The sequence below is a fragment of the Lethenteron reissneri genome, chromosome 23 (genome assembly GCF_015708825.2).
Source record: "Lethenteron reissneri isolate LAM-NWPU_2019-01 chromosome 23, ASM1570882v1, whole genome shotgun sequence".
NCBI lineage: Eukaryota > Metazoa > Chordata > Hyperoartia > Petromyzontiformes > Petromyzontidae > Lethenteron > Lethenteron reissneri.
Window position 1 is genome coordinate 2,973,238 of NC_083801.1, and position 23,529 is coordinate 2,996,766.

The 23,529-nt window shown below is 46.6% G+C and overlaps 1 protein-coding gene across 1 annotated transcript in view; it reads right to left on the minus strand.

Moving 5' to 3' along the window:
• The window catches only part of LOC133345849 (mitogen-activated protein kinase kinase kinase 13-like), a 138,441-nt gene extending 116,878 nt beyond the window's left edge, over positions 1 to 21,563 (minus strand). The window contains 1 exon segment of the mRNA XM_061556872.1: positions 21,353 to 21,563. The gene's annotated coding sequence lies outside the window, so the exon portion shown is untranslated.
• Between the last annotated feature and the right edge of the window lie 1,966 nt (positions 21,564 to 23,529).

The window sequence follows — 23,529 nt, forward strand, 5'->3', positions numbered from 1 at the left end:
AAGCCCTGCACGGCACACGCGGGCAAGGGTGGCCAGCACCACGTCCCGGCCGCTTTTGTCTCCCCAGTGGCGATGCTTACACTCAGCACCAGGTTCTCGTTTGAGGCTGAGTGGACCTAGGGGGCGCCCAGGCCCGGTTTAGATAATCGTCACTGGCGTTGGCCGTGAGCGGGAATCGATCTCGTGTCGCTAACCGCTGCGCCACCGCTCCCCAGCACCACACACACAGGAAATGACTGTCTACTGGACATCTGCGAAACGACTGGACGTCTGCGAACAAGAGCTTCATAGCTCATCGGATTTCTCCAGGATAAATACAGATTCTGAGTGACAACCCGCGCGTTTCGGTATCCAGTCCCATACAGCCTTTAAGATAATTTCTGATAAGCTTCCTTCAAAAGGGTGCACACACACACGCAGTATACGTGTGACACACACACATGCAGTATACGTGTGAGACACACACACATGCAGTATAGGTGTGAGACAAAGATCCCCCATATAGCCTTAACAGACTGTAGGGCCAAGTGCTGTTAGCGAGCACCTATGAAGGCCGGAACGGTACACGAGGGGGTGGGTGGCCAGCACCACGCCCGACCGCCTTTGTCTCCCTGGTGACGATGTTTACACACCACACCAGTTACTCATTTGAGGCTGAGTCGACCTAGGGGAGACCCAGGACCGGTTCAGATAATCGTCACTGGTGTTGGCCGTGAGCGGGAATCGAATCCGTGTCGCCGGGTTCGTAGCGCAGCGCACTAACCGCTACACTACCGCTCCCCACGATAACGTGAGACACACACACACACATGCAGTATAGTGTGAGACACACACATACACACACATGCAGTATAACGTGAGACACATATACACACACATGTAGTATTTATTACGCGTGAGACACACACGCACGTAAGCCGATGTTACTGCAAATGAAGGCGCGCCTTCTTCCACCGCGGCAGAGGCGCGGTGGCGTTCGCGTCGCTCTGCCCGATCCCAACACGAAGACGGCCCCGTCACATTTGCTTCGGGTCCACAGGCAATGGACGAGGGGTCTGTCCGTACGGCATGTTCATATCCGCAGGGCAAGCGATGCACGCTTCGCGCACCATAACCCTGTGCATTTGACGTCCACTCAAAGCGCTCGTGCGTGGCCCGTGCGTACGAAACACAACGCTGGCACCGAGGCTAACGACTCCGCGTTTGACACACCGTGATCACGGGGTCACGACGGCCCGACTCGCCTGCGCATGGCACACACGCCTCGTCGTATACAGTAGCGACAGTGCGTTCACCTGGAACGAGATGACCCCATAAAGGTGACACGGATGACATTCACGGCAGCAGGTCTGTGTGTGTTCTGTGTGTGCTGTGTGTGCGTGCTCTGTGTGTGTCGTGTGTGCGCTGTGTCGTGTGTGTCGTGTGCGTGAACCCCGGGGCTCACCTTAACCTCCGGACCGTCGCCACACAAAAGCAGCGCGGATGCAGAGGACGACAACGGCGGTGATGATGCCAATGATGGTGATGGCGTGCCAGTGATTAAAGGTCCCGGTTTGCGTTTAACCTTCAGCCATCCTCGCAACGGCCGGGATCCGTGCGTGATGCAGGCAGGGCGAGGCAGCAGACAGGAGGAGGAGGATGATGATGGTGGTGGTGATGGTAATGAGGATAAGGAGGAACGGGAGCTGCTGCTGATGATGCTGCTGCCCGGCAGAGATGCGCTCCTCCTCCTCCTCCCGCTGTTCCTCCTCCTCCTCCTGCTGCTGCTGCTGCCGCTGCTGTCCGGGCTGAATGGCCGTGACGTCACAAGGATCTCATGAATGGGCTCGAGCATGAGCGTGGCCCGGGAATTAGCATTCACGTCCACACACACAGCACACACAGCTTACACACACACACAGCACACACAGCATCCACCTACACACACACAGCCTACACACACAGCACCCACCTACACACACAGCCTCCAGCAACACACACATACACAGCCTCCATCTACACACACACACAGCACACACAGCCTACACACACACACAGCATCCACGTACACACAGCACACACAGCCTCCATCTACATACAGCACACACAGCCTACACCCACACACAGCACACACAGCCTACACACACACACGCACAGCACGCACAGCCTCCACACACATACAGCACACACACCCTCCACACACACACAGCACACACACACAGCACACACAGCCTCCACCCAGGCACAACACACTCACAACCTCCACCCACACACAGCACACACACACAGCCTCCACCCACCCACAGCACACATACACACCCTCCACCCACACAGAGCTCACATACACACCCTCCACCCACCCACACACAGCACACACACACACCATCCACCCACACACAGCACACATACACAGGACACAGCCTCCACCCACACACAGCACACACACACACCCTCCACCCACACACAGCACACACACACAGGACACAGCCTCCACCCACACACAGCACACATACACACCCTCCACCCACACACAGTACACACACAAACCCTCCACCCACACACAGCACACATACACAGGACACAGCCTCCACCCACACACAGCTCACACGCGCAGCACACCACCCACCCTAGCACTTCCCCGCCCAGTCACGCCGGCACCTGCCTGTCTCCCTGCCCTCTGCCTTTCTCTGCCCTCAAGGGTGAATTCTGCAATTGCCCGTGACTACTGTGTCTGTCTGCCTGTGCAACTTGCCTCATCCAACTGACCGCTCGGGCAAATGGACACATGAATATTATGATTCTGAAAATTCGGATTCTGAAATGCCTGCTTTGCTTCTTCCACGGTCAGATTTAACAACAGTGGAAGTGCTGCAGTGTTGTCCCACAGCCCTATTATCCGAAACTTTCCAAATAATCTGGTAGATGTTTTTTTCTCCCGTTATTAGCAGATTTCCTGTTTGCGACTTGGCAGATACGAGGAATAGTCGGCACTGCATTCATGAGATTACGGGCCCACTCTTGCGTATGACATCAGGGCATCTCTAGAATCTGAATATTTATTTCGACTGGGGGAATCCGATGAGCTATAAAGCTCTTGCTCACAGATGTCCAGTAGGGGCGGGGTCAGAACCTTAGAACAACAAACACGATAGGAGTGCAAAGTATAGGAAAGGTCAACAAATGACAAAATACTACTTTTTATTTTACGAGGTAAAGTCCACTGAGCTATTAGCTTATTTTTTTAATAATGGCCACAAATGATAGCACAACAAAATGGCTTACCATGTGGAAATATATAGCAGCCAAATAATCTAAACGAATGTTTCTAAATGTGGAGGAAATAACCGTGAGGACGAACCACGGGGAAAATATGCAAACTCGAAATATACAGGAGGCGTGAGTGAAGCAAACAGCGCGTGAAATGATCATGGTTATTAGACCCCGCAGTATTGACCAGGGCGGCCGCTGTATTCGAACCTCTGCAAGAACGAGCGGCGAACGCGCCAACAGCTGGGCCTAGCGTCACGAAGCCACTGCCACGCCGACGCCTGTGCCATCTTCAGGAGTTCCATTCGCATTTGCAGAGATAGCACGCGGCGGGCCAACGCGGAAAGCCCACACCTTTAACGAGCAGAGGAGGACTTAGGCGTAAAAACGTGAAAAAAAATATTTTTGCGAAAACAGCTTTGGCCTAGACAGAGGCAAGCTCATAAACACTGCTGTTTGGCCGCGTGCGGGTGTCACAATGACATTATAATGGCCTCTTGCTGTGAGAATACGACATTGAATCCGAGTGTTTTTAAATTCATCAGCATGAGTCATCCACGGTGGCTTTGTTTCCGAGACTTGCCATGGCCGATCATCTACGCGCGGTAATTATAAAAAAAAATTGAAGTCAATTGCCATAAACCGCGTTTCTTTAAATAACGCACAGTAGTTAAGGAATGCTAAACCACTACTGAAACAAGAGACACACAAGACGAACTGTGATAAATAAACAACTGCCGATTCTGCCTCCACAACCCCCCAGCATCAACGCCGATGGGCAATATTGAACACAACGCAAAGGAATTGTGCGAGAAGGAATCTCAACTCAAATGCCGACGTGAAATGAAGTACAAATAAAATCACCGACTCCACGTTTGTGTCCCAAGGCAGAACAAACTACGGTACAGCACACGATCTGCCCACCAGGTGTAACGTGCATATTGCCATTTGTTGTGGCAGGGCATTAACTGTTGACTCATGATGGTGAAAATGGATGGGAATGGATGGGCAAACGGCGATGTTATAACATGAACCAAAATATATATTTTTTTCCTTATGGAAGGTTATTACTGGGTTACTTTTCTTCTCAGCAGGTGATTGAATACAGTACCGTACTGTCTGGTGAAAGCAATGGCTCTATATTTTAGACAAGGGCCTTTTGAAGGATGTTGCTGTAAATACGTTCATGGCTGTTGGTGGGAGACGTGCCGAGAGATGTGGACCAGAGTGTTGTTTTCTCAATCCTTTTCTGCATTTCTGTGCTATTTTAGTGAAGCAGCTATGAACGGATCACTGTATCAAGGTCTATGCGAAAACAAAAGTCACGTGTGCTCACAGTATTATTCCGTGTGAAACCCACGAGTTGAAAAATGTTAAATAGTCTAAATTTTGTTTAACACGGAGGCTTTCGCGATCAATGCTATCCATAGGAGAGGGTAACATTGATCGCCCACAGGGGATTATTGTGTCCGTCCGTCGTGCATTCAAAAATGGGAGGGGTGGGGCTGGGTGGAGAAGGGAGGGTGGGGGGGCTGGGTGGGGAGGGGCAGGGTGGGGAGGGTGGAGAGGGGCTGGGTGGGGAGGGTGGGGCTAGGTGGGGGTTGGGAGGGGTGGGGCTGGGTGGGGAGGGGCTGGTCACCCCGTGGTGCCCTTATAAAACTCAACGTTTAACCTACTCACGCCGGCTTGTGCCCGCCCTCACAGTCGGCCATATTTGCGGAATACACCACGCCGCCGTTGACCCCGGCCATTGACCGAGCAACCCAACGTTCCTACCAGCTCCCTCCACAGGAATGTGTTTTGGGTGTTAGATCGCGTAAATATAGATGTGTCGTGTGTTGGAGAGTAAACCCACAGCATTTACAATTAGAGTACTCCAATATATTAATAACGTGTAGCATACCAATCACAGCAATTACACCACCGATAAAGTGGTGTAATGTTTCAAGTGATGAAGATGTACACACATAACGTCCTTTTTTACTTTGGGGAAAGAAAAAAAAGACGCAAATGTGTTCTCTGGATCATCTTGATCACCCTATTATGGTATTTATCATAATCATCATCATATCATCACGATCATCGGCAGATAGCCTGTAGGTATCCACTGCACATTTCGTCATTTGTTTCCACTTTACTCTTTGGTTCTTTCGGTAAAGTCACGTAGGTATAAAAGTCACCTACGTGACTTACCGAAACAACCAAAGAGTATGGATTCCTGCAGTCACGAAAGCTTCAAATCAAGAATGCTCAAGTAGTGCCACATCTTTCTGGCACCAATCTCTCATGATGTCGTCATCAAAACATTCTCTGTTCGGTCTTCCTCTCTTACCGGTTCCTTCCATGTTGTTGTCCATCCGACAAACGTGTCCAAACAGTGCCAGTGTCCTTCTCATCAATGCCTGCATCATCAGGTCTTCCGCTAAGTGCAACTTTTTTTTCTCTCACTTCTGCTTTTATCGTATAATACCTTTGTGAAATGACGATCAACTCCGGCTCAGTTCGGCACAGAAGAGGCCATTTTCAGGAAGCATGCATGTGCCATCTTCACGAAAATCACCAGGCCAGCAACGGGCCTACCTACTATTGGGAGCAACGGCATTTTTTCAGACTCTCAGATTGACACAAACCAAAAGGTGACACAGGATCACACACTGAAACCGACAGAGAGCTGTCATTATGGCAAGATGCAGGATGGCAAAGCGCAAAGCTCTAGAGGGGTGAACTGCCATTCAGACAATGGTTTGTTTTTACTTCCTTCATGCTGGGCTGAGTTGCGGCTGCTTTTGTCAAGATGTGAGCGTATAACTTTTCACAGCAAGGGGTTTCTGATGTAGTTTGTGTTTTATATTATGACTTGTTCCTAAAATTAATCGTTACATTGACTTCATCATAATACTTTTGTACAGAATGTTGTGGAATTTAATTTTAAAAACCTATCCTCAATGATGTTCACTGCAGTTGATAAATTCAAGTTTAAACAACGTTAATTGTATTCCTCACTACCTTTCACATGTGTTAAATTAACACATTTCTCTTTAATAAAGTGTATTCATATCTTGTGACATCATCAATGTGCATGCTCACAATGGGATGAAGGGCAAAGTACTGTGTTTCATTACTTGCTAACGCACCGAGTTTGAGGCAAGTTAAGAGACATGTGCCAATGTGGACAACGAGACATTTACGCCACAGAATCAATGACCAAAAGGTCAGCTACCGCAATGAACGAAAGGCAGACACCGAGGTGTGAATGAGGCACTCTGGGTAGGCGAGAGGCATGCTGACAGCTGTCACGTGTGTCAGCGAACGATGCTGCGGCTTGCCTTCTCCATTTCAAGGCAATGCACATTGCCACCAACAAGTGGACAAAAAACACTCAACCTTGGAGTCACGTGAGCTGCCGAATCTGCGTTGTGTGACGGACGGATTGTCATGCTCTTTGTCCGTGACAAAACACTGGCGGAATGTTAAAAACTATTCTTTGATTCTTTCGGTAAAGTCACGTAGATAGAACAAGTATTGTGGTTAATGCAGACATGATTTCTTGTAAAAAAAGGTTTCAGTTTTTTTGTCAGAAAAAAGGGGGAAAACCTGTTCTTATAATATAAATTAAATTAATAAAAAGAATAATAAAAATCAAATAATACTGTAGCTTGGCTACAGTCTACATTATAGACTGCCAGTACACTCACTCCAATTAAGAACCAGGCTACAGTATTATTTATTATTAATTTATTCACTTTATTTTTTCTATCTATGTAATTTTACCGAAAGAAACAAAGAATATGAATTCCTGCAGTCACGAAAGCTTTAAGTCAACATTTAATACAAGGTGGTTTTGGGTGGGCAGTGTCCATACATTTCCATTAAAGAGACCAAATAAGAAACCAGTGAGAGAAAGTGATTTCCTCCTCAAATGATCATCAAGGCAGTGCTCATCTCCCCATTTACTACTACCCTGACCCAGTGGTGAAAATTCCGCATTCCTATGGCGGGGCCAAGTCGTCATTGGACAACCACTGTTAATTATTCGCAAAGTGGTACGGTACTTGCTTTATCGACCCTGGGGTGATGATGGCGCCAAGTCAGTTTTATTTCAGTTTCATTTATTAGGTATAGCCCTGTGAGCCATTCGGCTCTTGAATCGGGTGCAACTGCAACAAACAAAAAACAAAAACATGAACAAGAAAACATCTTAAAGTGACTTTGTGACTATGTGCAAACAGAAAAATGTAGGAAAAAACAGCTAAATCTTCCAGAAAAAGCACCGTAGACCAACGCTGTGTGCAAAAATCCCAGTGGGATGCAAGTCAAACAACAACAACAACAACCACAAGACAACTTAGATTAAAGCGATCAACAAACATGGCCAAACCAAAAAACTTTTCGAAATCACCAAAATAAAGCCGTAAAAGCAATGTAACAGTGAGCATAGGAACTGTGACCGAAATTTCACAATAAACGACATAAACAACACACACCACCAAACCCTGTAGCCAGAAGTCAACCCCCGACGAGGACGTGAACTTGCAACCTTTTTTGATTGCGAGCCGCTCGATATCTCCCGCCGAGCCACGTGGCGAGAGGCCATTAATTCAGTCATCACTTCCGTTTAGTGCCTTACAGCGCTACAGTCACACCTCGAAGGTGCTCAAGGCAATTGGGTTCAAGGGGTCAGGTGTAACAGCCAGGTGGCAATGATGTGTGCAAACCGCCACACAACGGGCGTTTTCTAATTTAGTGGTGGGTAATTTGGACCATTAATGTCAATTAAACTTAACGAGCAGTGTTAATGCAACTAAAACCGATGATGTACAAAGTTTGAAATGCAGTGGGGATGAAACGTGAATAATTAATACGTCATTCGCATTACTGGACATCTGCAAGACAGGGCAATGTCTTATGTACAGTATGTGTGTACTGCAGTGTAGAGTGTTTAACTCTCACTGCGTTGTAGAAGAGAATATGCTCACAATGAACTACCTTTAAAAATAATAATACTAATCTTCTAATCACATTCAATTTATTTCCTCACTGAGAATATGTCATTTTACCCCATTATTTATGTCATCCAATTTGTTCTAACCCCCTTATCGTTGTGTAATATTGTAATCTCAATGAGCAGCGTTTATCTGAATGCATTCCTTCATCCGTTGCGCTCTTGCTACTTTGTGAAGTCACGATTCATTATTGTGATGTCATCATGAACCCTGAGACACACGCCTTAATTGTGACATATTGGACGAGTCTGTTATCTATCTGCGTTTAATAATGATATATGCTGCGGTTGACATTCGGTTCTGTTTGTAGCCAAACACGTTAAAAATCACGTGTCGGGATAAGCCCAGGTGACATCACGTGGCACCGTGATGTCACAAGGCATAGAACAATGGGGTGGAATAAATGTGGGTAAAGTTACACATTTTCAGGTGTGAAGCAAAGTTAAAGTCAATGGAAAATAACGATAAAAAGGTTAAAAAAATTCAACCAGCATCAAATGAAAGCTTAATAATAACAATTTCATATATTTATATATAACATGTTAAATAGTTTTTTTGGTTACTTCATTGCATAACTATCAAACAATAGAGGGTAGGAGGATTGATTTGAGAGGCTGACAATAGCTGTAGTTCAGATGTGGCTTAAGGACGTTGGAAATGTGAATAAGATTGGATAGCGCGCGGTCTGCAAACCAAGCTACAGCTTATTGGCCATGAAGTCACAATGTACGCACTTGTGAGATGAATTCTACACCTAATAAGGTAATTACAATCCTAAAAAATAAAAATAAATTCAATCGAGTGGATTTAACAGGGCACACACGGCATGAAAGAGTAGCGGTACAGGCTGGTCCAGATTAATCGTGACCACAATTTAATCCATTTAAACTTTTTATTTTGTTGTAACTAATCTATATATATAAAATCGTTCATGTCTGTCTGTCTGTGTGTGTGTGTGTGGACTTTGGCCCATACGCACTTTCATTGGACGGCGGTTGCCCCTGGCAACGGCTAGCCACGCCTTCGCCGCTTTCATTGGACCTGGCAACGGCTAGCCACGCCTTCGCCAAGGGCTGCAGTTTCATTGGACGGCGGTTGCCCCTGCCAACGGCTAGCCACGCCTTCGCCACTTTCATAAGCTCCGTATTTAATTAAATAATAGCCATTACACAGTATTGTTGGAGCGCTAGGGGGGGGGGGGGAAGGAACGCCACCCGTACCCTGCCTTTTCCAAGCCGACAATTTTAGGCGAGGCCGCAGGCTTTGCACGCTACTAGGCCTCGACACCCACCACGCCACTCTGAGGTAAATTCATCAAAGTTTTTCCTACTCTTCACTACACCCCCACCACAATGTGTGCTATTAATATTACTTTTAAACCCAACGCGCCAACAATCGATTACTTTAATGTTCACTGTACAAATACTCATTAAGCTGGGTGAGCGTACTGCCAGTCTATCATGTACACTGTAGCCTGCTTATTAAGCTCGGTGAGCGTACTGCCACTCTATCATGTACACTCTAGCCTGCTTATGAAGCTGAGTGCGTGTACTGGCAGTCTATAATGTGGACTCTTGCCTGGTTATTATAATCGATTCTTTATATGTTCTTTGTACAAACAGTCATTAAGCTGCTTGAGCGACCCCAGTTCGATTCCAACTCACGCCCACCACCGCTGACGATTATTTGAAACGGACCTGGCCCTCCCCTAGGTCCACTCAGCCTCAAAAGCGTAACTGCTGTCGTGTGTGAACATCGTCACTGGGGAGACAAAGGCGGCGGGGCATCGTGGATCCAAGTCCCGGGCGAAGCCGGGTCATGTGTATGTGTGTTTGTGTTTATGTGTATGTCTGTGTGTCTCTATGTATGTGTGTATGTATGTGTATGTATGTGTTTGTGTGTATGTGTGTGTGTATGTATGTGGGTTTTTTTTTTATGTCTTTATGTGTATGTCTGCGTGTCTCTATGTATGTGTGTATGTACGTGTGTGCATGTGTTTGTGTGTATGTATGTGTGTGTCTATGTATGTGTGTGTATGTGTTTCTGTGTATGTATGTGTGTGTATGTATGTGTGTTACGTGTCTGTCTGTGTGTCTGCATGTATGTGTGTGTGTATTGTGTATGTGTTTGTGTGCATGTATGTGTGTGTTTGTGTGTATGTGTATGTCTGTGTGTTTGTATGTGTGTGTATGTGTGTGTATGTATTTGTGTGTATGTGTGTGTATGTATGTGTGTGTATGTGTTTGTATGTGTTTGTGTGTTTACGCTCGCATTACACAAATGTGTTGCTGGTCTAAGGCGTTCCTCGCACAGCATTGCCGCTTTATTATTTCAGTCGTTTACTGCCTTACGCACCCTGAAAGTCGTGTGTGTCTGCAGCAAGCGCGTGTATGTGTACCTATGGACGCGCGCGCGTGTGTTGTGTAGGGGGAACGGTAGTGTAGTGCTTAGCGTGCTGTCTGTGTCTGTGTGTGTGTCTGTGTGTGTGTCTGTGTGTGTGCGTGTGTGGTGTGTGGGGAGCGGTAGTGTAGTGCTTAGCGTGCTGTCTGTGTGTCTGTGTGTGTGTGTGTCTGTCTGTGTCTGTCTGTGTGTGTCTGCGTGTGTCTGTGTGTGTGTCTGTGCGTGTGTGGTGTGTGAGGAGCGGTGGGTGTAGTGCTTAACGCTACGCTGCGCTACCAACCCGGCGAACCGAGTTCGATTCCCGCTCACGGCCACCACCGGTGACGATTATTTGAACCTCCCCTAGGTCGACTCAGCCTCAAACGAGTAACTGGTGTGGCGTATTAACATCGGCACTTGGGAGACAAAGGCGGCCGGGCGTGGTGGATCCAAGTCCCGGGCGAAGCCGGGTAGTACAGCTAGTGTTTATTTAAAATAGACGTGAATTTGCAAAAGAAAAACATATTAGAGGTCAATTAATTGTTGCGGAGGGGGGGGGAGCAAGACATCTGGACCACCCTGTACACATTAAAAATCACGTGTCGGGATAACCACACACTTCCAAATCTTGACTTGAAGCTTTGGTGACTGCACGAAAAATACAAAATAAAAATAACAAACTACGACGTTTCGATCGCAACACAAACGACCATCATCAGGTGATATTTTTCAACCCATCCACGTGACTTTTTTTTACCGAAAGACCCAAAGAAGACACACTTCCACTCAAGTCTATTGCAAGCGAGTGTTAGCATGCTGGGCATGCCTCTCTCTGCACACTGCGGCATCATGCGATCAGGTGACGGTGGCGGCTGCGCTCAGGCAAGCCACGTAAGCGGCATCAGCATTTCCCGGAAACACTGTACGAGGCGGTGCTCCGAGCACGTCAATTATTTAAACTCGATTTCCATAAGATAGAGCGTGGACCCAGCTGGGAAGGGGGCTGAGGCAGGCCTATTAGATCTGAGCAGTGAGTCCAATTGGAGGGCAAGAGCCACCACCACCACTGCCACCCCTACCGTCATATCACATGGACGGCACCGTGCGTCCAATCAATCTCTGCCCGCAATTTGGAATCAGCGTAGAATTGATTTCAAGCCGAAACTGGATGTGTTTTTTTATAAACTGCAGGCTATGTTGTAAAAAAAATAATGGTGGTGTGGAGGGGGGGAATTAAGTCGTCAACTGAAGTTGATGGCTTTGGTGATACTGTCCATAACAAAGGGTTTTGGGGGGGGGGGGGGTTAGATCGCGTAAATATATAAAAGTGTCGTTAAACCCGCCACCACCCGACACAGCCAATTAGTAAGGTTTGTCACGTAAATCCACAACATTTACAATCTGAGTACGACCTTTGTTGATACTGGTGAGGAATTAAACAAATGGTGTGATATTCACTGTATAAAGAGACACCTGTAAATTGTTTTTTTTTTGTTTTCGCACAAGACAAATTTTAAATGCACTTAGGAATAGTGCCACAGAGGTACGGTGCAAGGTAATAACGTGAGTAAAGAATTCGCTCTGGTAGACTCACCGTGATCCGTAAAGCATCATTACACAGGACGAAACGAAAGCAGTTTAACACTTTTAACCGCTTTGGGGAAAAAAATCTATTCTCATTTATGCAACAAAAAATTTGAAAGGAGAATACAGAGTAGTACCGTTCGCCACGCGATTTTGGACGATTTTTTACCCCCCCCCCCCTTTCGTCACACGGCGTCACAAAAAGTCAGACCCCCCCTCAAATATGAAGTCACAAAGCTCTGCCCCCCCCCCAAAAATAAAACACGCTTCAAATCGCTTTAAACTATTGTCATTGTAGTGCGTATTTAATGTGGCGCTGCACTCTGATGTTGTAGGAGAAAACATTTATTAAAAAGTCTATTTAATTAAGTAGAATGTGTTGTCTATATTTATTTAAAGTTGCGCATTTTGATGTGACGTCACATTTCTCACCCCCCCCCCCTCGTCACACATCGTCACAAATGTCTGACCCCCCCAGGTGCGTGACGTCGTTTATGGACTGCCCCTATGAAAGTATATTTTTTTATCAGCCTTAGACTCACTAATAAGAAATAATACACACCGCGATCTGACAGTCTGATCTTATTAATAATAATACTGAGGGTGGGCATTGGCGGCCGGAGTGAGAAATGAGGTCGGCATCGGCTCCTGTCGCGATTAAACAAAGAGACGGGGGTCGATGTTGTCAGTGGAGTGCAGGGGTTGTACCATGGCACCTCCGAGTAGCACGGCTGGCTACGTACGGCGCGAAAGAAGTTCAACATACATACCGTTCTCTAAGCGGCAGAGCAAGTGTTAAAATAAAACCAAGTTGTTTACGCCAATGACTTACATAATTATATAAAGGTTCTTGCGTGGAATTATGTTGAAACCTGTTCAGATGAACCCCCAAACGAGCTTTTTATTGGTTTTACTATCCATGCGAGCTTCCAGGAACACGAGATTAGTTATCGTACTTCGTGACGAAATATTACTGTTTCAAAGAGATATATTACGCAGTCATGTCTAGGACACGCTAACGGGGGCCTTTATTGCCTTATTAAACTCGAAGGCAAATTAGAAAAAACGTGTGCCTATCAAGATTGGCCTGTCGAAGCGTCGCCACTGCCTGTCACACGCGGCTCTGGCTGACGTCATAGTGGGGGGGGGCGGGTCACATCCGGTCACTTACCTGTCATCACGCGAAATTAAAAACGGCCGCGTTCGGGACAGACAAAGATCCCCCGTATAGCCGTGACGGATTGCTGGGGCAAGTGCCGTTAGCGAGTAGCAATCTCTTAAGGCTGCCGCGGCACACGAAAGAGGGGGGGGGGGGGGGTTGGGTGGCCAGCAACCACGCCCGGCCGCCTTTGTCTCCCCCCGCAGTGGCGATGTTTTTCACATTTACACCGTTTGAGGCTGAGTCGACCTAAGGGGATGCCCAGGGCTCGGGGTTCAGATAATCGTCATTGGTGTTGGTGGCCGTGAGCAGGAAATCGGAAACTCGGGGGTGGCCCCAGATTCGGAGTGCGGTGCGCTAACCACTGCGCCACCGCTCCCCGCACGCACGAGGCACCACGCGCACCCCCACAATCAATCCGCTCACGCGGTGAATTACCGGGTAGTTAAATTCATTTAACGGGGGGGGGGGGGGTCTCTGAACAATTCCACACTGCAACAGCCTGCGCATCCGTCGTTTTAATACAGTTCTGTAGAGTAACAGTGAGAGTAGTCCCGTTAGGGGCCGTCCATAAATGACGTCACGCACCTGGGGGGGGGGGGGGGTCAGACATTTGTGACGATGTGTGACGAGGGGGGGGGTTTGAGAAATGTGACGTCACATCACAATGCGCAACTTTAAATAAATATATACAACACGTTCTACTTAATTAAATAGACTTTTTAATAAATGTTTTCTCCTACAACATCAGAGTGCAGCGCCACATTAAATACGCACTACAATGACAATAGTTTAAAGCGATTTAAAGGATGTTTTAATTTTTTTGGGAGGGGGGGGTCTGACTTTTTGTGACGCCGTGTGACGATGGGGGGGGGGGGGGGAGTCAAAAATCGTCCAAAATCGCGTGACGTCATTTATGGACGGCCCCATAGCTCAACGAAAGGGGCATATCGCATGGAAAGTTAGAGCATCCAAATGCGTGTCTCGTTTAACGCACGTTTCTAAAAACCGGAGAAACATCCTACGCGACCACGGGGAGAGAAACGTACAAACTCCGAATACACAGGCATCGTCAGGGTCAGTATCGAATCCACGATCTCCTTTATACCAGGCCAGGTCGTTAACATCTCGCTACCGTGGCGCTGCACTTGTGTCGATGGACATACATTCCTGTCCAGCTCAATCTCAATCGAGTGAATTACTAAGTAAAATAAAAGTACTACTCTCCACGCGATGTAATCTCTACTTACTTTCCTTTTGGCTTGTAATTACTCCAGGGATAGAGCACAGAGGCAGTGAATGCCGATTACATCTCTGTTTAGGGACCAGAGTAGTATTGTTTAGCACATTTCAATGACAGTGTGTGTAGAAATAGTCATCGCGGCTCAGTCAAGTGGCTAAAACACTTTACGTGTCATACATGTTTAAATTATGTATGTGTTGTCCCCCCCCTCCACACGTCTGATTAGCACAGTTGGCTACGTACGGTGCGAAAGAAGTTCAACATGCACACACACAAATTCAAACCGGCGAGAGGTGGCAACCTCTGTTCAATTCCAGGCCAAGGGCAGCACCACCGGTGATATCTGAATCGTCACGGGCCCACGTGGGTTTGGCTTCTTGGAAGCAGAGGTGGGAGTGCCCACATTTTACCCCATCACAGGTGACCTGTTGACCCCCTTGAGTGACGTACATCATACGTGAATTTCAGAATATTGCATCCGCATAGCATTCAGAAGAGATTCCACTCCCATCAGCTTCAATCGGATACTCGACTCAGGCAATATGAATACACGCGTTTTGGACTAACAACAGTACTGTATAAGTGCATACCTCGTTTAAATCTAAAGTTGTATTTCACGTTTTCTTGCTCGGCTCTCCTTTGATTAATCTTAAATGTTCTTAATTTGTAACAGTTTTTGGTCGCTCTCAACATTTCCATGAAAAAGAGTTGTTTACAAATGAAATAACTCCATCTGTCTGGGTAACAATATTAAACAATCTCATCAGTCGCAATTTGTCATCTATCACTACAGTGGTTACAAAAAACAAGTCGCGTTATTTGACGTCGTGTATGTGCTATGAAAAAGGCCCATTGCCCGGAACGTCGTCTAGGATATATTTTTCATTTTAAGGCCATTGGATTGGAAGATGAGAAATCACATCTATGCGGCGCCCGAACATCGATACATATAATCGATCTCCTGGTCTCCAGAGCAACGACACAAACCACGCCAACGGCCCTCTTCAGGGCCAAACAATGCGCCAAACAGGCCCTGGGACAAGGAGCCTCTAACTGAACATCGACGAACGTACTTCAAATGCACAAATGGAAAGTTAACAACTCTCCAGCAGTGTGCGTTTGCAGTCATCCAGAACAGAGACCGTACAACATAAAATGACGCAATTGCCCGATCCACAAATACGAAGAAGACATCGCAGAGATACGCTCCGCTTGCTCCTACCACGGTTGTCTGGGTTTGACCTCCTGAATGTGAAATTGCAGTTTGTTGCTCTGAATCTGCATCAGCAGCCGTACGAAAGAAGGAGAAGAAAAATATTTGTTAAGGCCATTGACGAGCGTATTGAGTTTGTTTTTGGATGTGGAAGTCATCTTCAAATCTTAGATGATGGATGGGAATGTCCCAGTCGTGACAGAGATCAACACCTCCTTGCTGCAGGAGGGGCTTTACCGATGCGATAGCTGTGGTTAGCAGGAGTAACTATACATCAGGGACGTGCGGTCAGGGGAGGCAGGGGAGGCAGGGGAGGCAGAACCTCACCTGTCATACTCCAATGAAAATAGCTGTTACTAAAAGTAAAAAATAGAATAATAAAATAAAATAAATATTAAAACAAATTCCACTGATTTGAGTTATAAATGTAATTTCTGTACAATTCCAATATTTTTTATAGTCAAAATCGCCAAATTTGCGGAGCTCCGCTGCAAATACAGGAAGAGACGAGAGGTGAGGCAGCGACGAGCTCAGCCTCCCCTCTGATTGTGCAACCCCTCAGTAGCTGGATGGAGTGCGGGCAATAAGCGTGTGCCTGTTACTATCTCAGTATGTCACCAATGTAATGTTTGTAGACCCCTTCATTTCATGTCCTCGCCTTCCATACTCCAGGTAACTTGTTTCACGTATGTGTATAAAGATATTTAGGCTCGCTGGTCTCGTCATGAAACTGCAATGAAAAAGCACCAGGGGAGGCAGCTATCACATCTGCCTCACCGAGGGGGACATGTCTAACACGCCCCCCTCAATGAGGACACGCCCCCTCAGTGAGACCACGCCCCCCTCAGTGTGTGAATCTGGCTCTGACACTAGCAATTGCCTCCCCAGCCATTGACCTCACCGCACGTCACTGCTATACATTCACAGTCTCATATAGTGACCATAAACACGGGCATATATCTTGTGCCATCTTACACCATGGAGTTAGAAACCGGTTATTGCCTCCTACTTTTCACTGCAGTGCAGCACAGGTGCAAGCAATCCGTCGCGGTCATAACCAATCACGTCCCGTCAATGTTGTGACACAACCGACGAAACAGAAGGCGCACACATGCGAATCAGAATCTTTATTTAGATTGGAGGAATCCGTTGAGCTGTGAAGCTCTTTTCGACAGATTTCCAGTCGGGGCAGGGAGCGGTAGTGTAAGGTGCTTGCTAACAGCACTTGCCCCAAGGGGTTTGTGAAGGTTATACGGGGGATCTTTGTCTTTGTAGTGGTTAACACGCTGCGCTACTAACTCGGCGACACGGATTAGATTCCCGCTCACGGCCACCAACACTGGTGACGATTATCTAAACCCAGTCCTGGGCCTCCCCGAGGTCGACTCAGCCTCAAGTGAGTACCTGGTGTGGTGTGTAAACATCGCCACTGGGGAGACAAAGGCGGTCGCGCGTGGTGCTGGCCACCCACCCCCTCGTGTGCTGTGCTGGCGTTAATAGGTGCTCGCGAACGGCACTTGCCCCAAAAGTATATTAGGACTATAAGGGACACATTTATCTTCTTCGTCTTAACATAGGAGAGTTGAGGCCCTTCTGGGCAATGGAACGCTTTAATAAAGTCTTTTGAAGGAGAGATGAATCACCTGTGCGATCTTGCAGCATCTCCTGATGAAATACGATGCAACTGCTCCCCATTGATGCGCTATCTATAAAATGCTGGCCCGAGTTTTCTCCACGGCAGAGGAACATGTGGTGCTGATGAGCTTCCTTCCACGATCACAAGCCGGACATCTCAGGCAACATGAGCTTGTCCGAGCTTTCAACTTAATTTGACGGCTATGGGAAATTTTTATTATAAATATTCATTTCAAAGCAGTGTTTTCTAATGCATTATTTAAGCAATATCGGCAAGTTTCTCTTGGATGAATCACAGCTGATTAGTCGATGGCCAGATTAGCCTGCGGGAGATGGCTCCAGGTGGTTTGTGGTGGATTGCCTCAATGCCCATGTTGAATTCTTGTACGCGACTGTGGTCCGTAACTCTGTGGTCTACGGTAGGTGTTTTCGCAATCACCTGCCGACCTTTCTTTTGGCATTGCTTCCCTTGTTTATCGACTGTATTTCATAGGTAATCGCTTTTCCAAGGACGGCCTGAATCAATTTCTTGCTACCAGAGTTACTAGTTCCAGGAAGTATGACTATGGAGGCTTTCGCTTCACATACTGGACGCCGCGCCGGATAACTCCCCCATGCGACCCGAAAGCTGAACGGAGAGGTGCACAGGACAACCGCGACAACTTGCCTGCGCAGTCGTGATAACTTTGGAGTAGACAATAATGTCAATCTTGATGTAAAAAAAAAAATATGCAGTCTCAAAAAAACAAGTGACCTTTCATCCTTAGGGAAATACCCAAGTAGTATTCTAGGGGCGGCCTACCTAGGCTGAGTATCTCAGGCTGTCTGACATAAATTCTAGATTTGAAGCTTTCGTGACTGCAAGGGTTCATACTCTTAGGTTTTTTCGGTAAAGTCACGAAGGTAAAAAAAAATTATTATTATTTATTTTTAAAAATAAATAATATTTTTTTTTACCTACGTGACTTTACCGAAAAAACCTAAGAGTATGTCTGACATAAAGTTTGAAACATCATTAAAGAGGACACTTTCCTGAGTGAATTGCCATGTAGTAAAATCGATACATTTTTAAAACAGGAGTATGTACAAATGCTCTCCAAAAATAGTGGCTTTGTATACATATTGAATTATAAAGCCCAGTCAAAATAAATTCAAACATTTTGTGGCGAGAATTTTATGGGGTTTTTTTTTTTTATCAGTCAGGCCAGTCAGTGTATCCCCAGGCTTGAACATTCACTGGACGCAGTTGTTGCCAGTGCCGAGCTGCTGCTGGGAACTGTAGATGCTTATCACAGGCACCTCATTACAGCCCAGAACAGTTCACTTGTCACGGCAGCAGACTTCAAACGGTGCGTTTAGATCACAGCCATTGCATAACTCTGCTCAGGGCAGTCCATAGAGGTGGTGGTGGAGGAGGGGGGTGCGGGCCAGGGGCAAATCCCACCACGTGGGCCCCCCTGACGCCTGTCGAAACGCGGGGACACCCCAAAGCACGGGGCCCGGGGCAGTCGCCCCGGTTCGCCGTGTACCCTGGGGACGGCTCTGATTCTGGCCCCTCCTGCCTCCCGGACTGACCAAACGCAGGCTGCCTGTTGAGTGTCACTCGGTGGGAAGTCAGCAACGGTTGTCATACGGAGAGACCGGCAGCTGGCATTTACAATTTTCATAACCTGCAAATGGCGTAGGGCCACCAGTGGAAATATCCCGCAATAGATCCTCATTTAAGCATTTGACTTTTATTAAGAGTATTATACTGTGTGAGTAGACAGAATACACTGTGCAGCCAAAGTCAAATTCTGCAATAATACACCATTTAAACTTTAAAACCATTGAGCACAGGGCATTATATGGGATAAACCCATAATACACCACGTGGTGCTGTTACAAAGCCTAACTCTTAGCCAAATCCTTGAAAGCCATAGTAGTGAGTACTTTTATTATTTGGAATTTGGACCACAACTAAGGGTTGTCACCTGTTCTGTTTTTTTTCCCCAGGATGATCTTTCGAGGTGGCCGTCTTGGGGGAAACTGTGCGTCTTCCTGGGACAAACAGAAATTCCCGTTTTCTTTCCGCTGTGAAATGGGGCATTGTCAACGAGTGGCTCAGGGCCACGGATGGAAATGAGCGACAACCACAGCGCTTGCTGTGTGACTATTCAATAATCGCCTGTATCTACCACCTCTGTTCAATCTATTTAAAAAAAAATATTTTACCAAGTAAGTCCCACTGAGCTTTATAGCTCTTTTTCAGAAGCGACCAGGCCACAAATGATAGCTCACCGAAGTGGCTTATCAGGTGCAAAATTGATAGCAGCCAATTACTCTAAACCCATGCTTCTAAATGCGGAGGGCAAAACTGGAGTACCCGGAGAAAAATCCACGCGATCACAGGGAGAACATACAAACTCCGAATATACAGCAGGCGTCAGGATCGGGATCGAACCCACGACCTCCTGTATACCAGGCGAGGTAGTTAACATCTCCTAGCCACCGTGGCGCCCAACAGTATGTATGGGAACACCACAGTTAGTGGATCAGAGGGCCGTGTGTGGTGGGGTAAAGTGTGGGCACTCCCACCTCTTCCAAGCGGTCTGGTCAGCGTAGAAGAGTAGGCCAAGTGCCCTCTACAGGGGCTCTCAAGCTCCTTCTTTGTGAAAACCCTTCCGTCAGTAGTGGCGCAAGAAAGAAATGTCAGGGCTGTATTTTTACTTTTGTTCACCTTGTGATGCAGCAATCAGCAGATATCAGTTATTCTTCTTTTAAATGATCATTGGGCCGTAAGAGCAACAGCCACATTGTGCAAGCTGACTCGTTAGTGAATGCTAAATTCTATGCTGACCTGTAGCTTTTAAACAGGCATTGCCAATTAAAAGTCTGTGCGCCACACACAATATGCGCATCATCAACAACACCTTATGATGAGGATGATTTTTCACAAATTCCTAAACCCACTTTTTTTAGCACCCCAATCACGGACAGCAAACCTTTATAAGGTATTTAAAAATGTCACGCATATAAATTTTTTATCAGGATTGTGTTGCGTTAACTTTCTCGTATGAGAATTTCTCTCTGATTCATAATTCACTAATCCACAAATATGTGATTCAATACCCCAACATCCCTGCTGATACCTGCTGGTGTGTATGATGATATAACTAACCATGATTGTAAATAAGATCTATAGCAGCCTCACCAGCTATAATCACCTCACCTGTCCAAGCCTCGCTAGAGAAGAGTAAAACATCTCGACAAAATACATAAACTCACTGTGGAATATTGCAAGAGCAAATCTCGACACAAAGTGTCACCCTGACGGCAACTTTTCCACAATTCCAAATAATAACGCAACGCATGCCTACATTATACGAAGTGTACGCAGGCATTGCTACGTACGTAATTCAACCAACGAATCGATTGTCCGATTGATTAAAGACGTAAACACAATCACGTGGATCAACAACCCCGCAGACGTTATAATGTTTGCTGCCCTCTACAAATGTTCTTCCCTTCTGGCGCTCCAGATTTGACGACATTTCTGAATTGCGCCGTCCTCACGGACACCTTTGCATACCAACACCGACTGATGCAATCGCTCACGTCACTTTTATGGTCACCCATTTGCATTAATAACACGTATTGTGTATATATATACATACACGTACACACACACACGAACTTAACAAGAACGTCTTACATTCCCGAATGACGGTCATTGCTGTGTGCTTAATAAACATCGGCGTCAAAGGGAGGGAGTTAGTGAACGGCTCGGCACAATGAGGCAAGTGGCAAGTGAGCCGTTAATTCTGTTTAACCCCCGTGCAAGGCAATCATTTGCTTTACGGCCAAAGTAGCGGCGCGGCGAACACGTACACGGAGCATCACGCACTAACCTGTCCCCGTGTGCAGGCTCTGGCAAGCTTCACGGCGTCTTGGATGCGCCTCTCAGGAGACCACCTTTCACGAGCCCTTCAAGGTGCCCCGGACAACGTTGTGACTTGGGGTTTGGCAGTGGGCGTCCTTTGGGGGGGGGATTTATGACTTCACGCAGACGTCTCCACACAGCCCTCCACGAGGCCCTAAGTTCCCCCTTGACGCGCCCATTGGCCAAGCACACAGTATGGGCGACAAGAAGCCTCGTCGCCCAAATCCTGAAAGGTCCCACCGCCCCCCCCCCCCCCCCTGAAGCCAAATCTCCAGAGTCGGAAAGCTTCGGCTGCGCAAACTCCGCAGGAAAAACTGCGTGGAAAACCCAAGCCCCCCATCCATCCATCCTCAACCATCACCCCCACCTCAACCATCCTCTCCCTCCCCACCCCCAGCCACTCCACCTCAAATCCTTCTGCATATGGAGCCATGCAAACAAAGCGAGCCTACTTAGTTAACAAAGGACCACCGGAGTATGCCTTACTCATGCCCTTGGAATGCGGTGCAATTAAAATCTCTTATCTCCCTTTTTTTAGAGGGGGGGGGGGGGTAAAATCCATTTGCTGGGAATTGCTCCTAAACTTTTGTTGTTCAAACATATTTGGGAGGAGAGAGAGGACTGCACAGCAGGAAAAGGTCCTATAAGCCTTGTTTAATGTCACTGTCATACAATGAAGGTCTTTTTGTCGAGAGAATGAATTAGGTTTCATTGGTCTATATGGCTGTGAACATTGCCTGAAATAACAGGTTCATGGGCCAGGCACCTGCTCATAAACCAACACCACTCTCTGGGTCAGGATCACCATTCTGGTCAGAATGGCATGAAACGTTAATCTAGGTGTGATGCCAAAGTTTGTAAATGTAGGATGTTAGTTTGGAAGGCACCTCCTTACTAGCACGGTTGGCTGTGTACGGCGCGAAAGAAGTTCAACATACTAACGTACAAGTTTCATTTAAATTTGTTATTGTATAGTGATTCAAGAATATGATTAGTTGCAAAATGTATCTTTGTTGAGAATCAGAGACCATTCTCTTTGCATGGAAAGATCGCACGCAACCTCGGTGCAGAGACCAAACCCAATATCACAGCAGCAAAACACAAATAACAATTTTTTAATTTTGATTTAAAGCTTTCGTGACTGCAGGGATTCATATTCTTGGTTCTTTCGGTAAAGTCACGTAGAAGGCAAATAATAAAATAATATAAATATAAAACAATAAAAATTCTCACGACGTTTCGACTGCAACACCTGCTGATGATTGTTTGTGTTGCAGTCGAAACGTCGTGAGAATTTTTATTGTTAAATATTTTTATTATTTTATTATTTCCCTTCTACGTGACTTTACCGAAAGAACCAAGAATACAAATAACAATGTTTACTGTGTAACAAAGTACAGAAATAAAGGACCTCAAAACAATTTACTTAACGTGATTAGCAAAGACTTTTTTTTTATTCCTCAACAATAAATTCAACGAAATATTCCCAACGTTGCATTAGCGCAGTCAACCATTCAGCAGAGCATTTAGACTCCTCTGAGCTCCGAAATATTTCTTTATTGCGTTGTTCATTCACGATTAATCTTGTAATGCTGTCGCATTTTTTTGTTTCTTTAAACCAATGTGTGGGGATTACGACATTCTTTGGCGGTTATTATTTCGCGCCGGGAGTCGGGCAAATCTGCCGTAGGGCCCAGTGCCGGATTAAGCTAGTGCGGGGCCTGTTGCATATGTTATAAAGGGGCAATAAATAAATAAATAAAGCACATAAATATTTAAACACGCAATGTTTTACTTGCACAGTAACGTAATTGTAGTTTTTCATTTGCTATACAGCCAGCTAATACGACAAATCGCTAACCTTAAACACCCAGTCCTTCATAAAAGTTGAAGGCGGTATAGTACTATAGTAATAGAGCAAGTGCAGAATCACTGAACCGGAATTGATAGCTTTGAAAGCATTTAGCGCGGGGCCCTTGAAAGTGCGGCGGCCCGTAGCTACTACATATGTAGCAACTTTTGCTACTAGGATATAATCCGGCACTGGTTGGGGCCGCGCCGGGAATTTAGCGGCGCGGGTCGCATACGATGAGGGTGCCTCCTTCTCCCAGCCCCGGTGCGTTGCTCCCAGGACTGCGTCCGCCG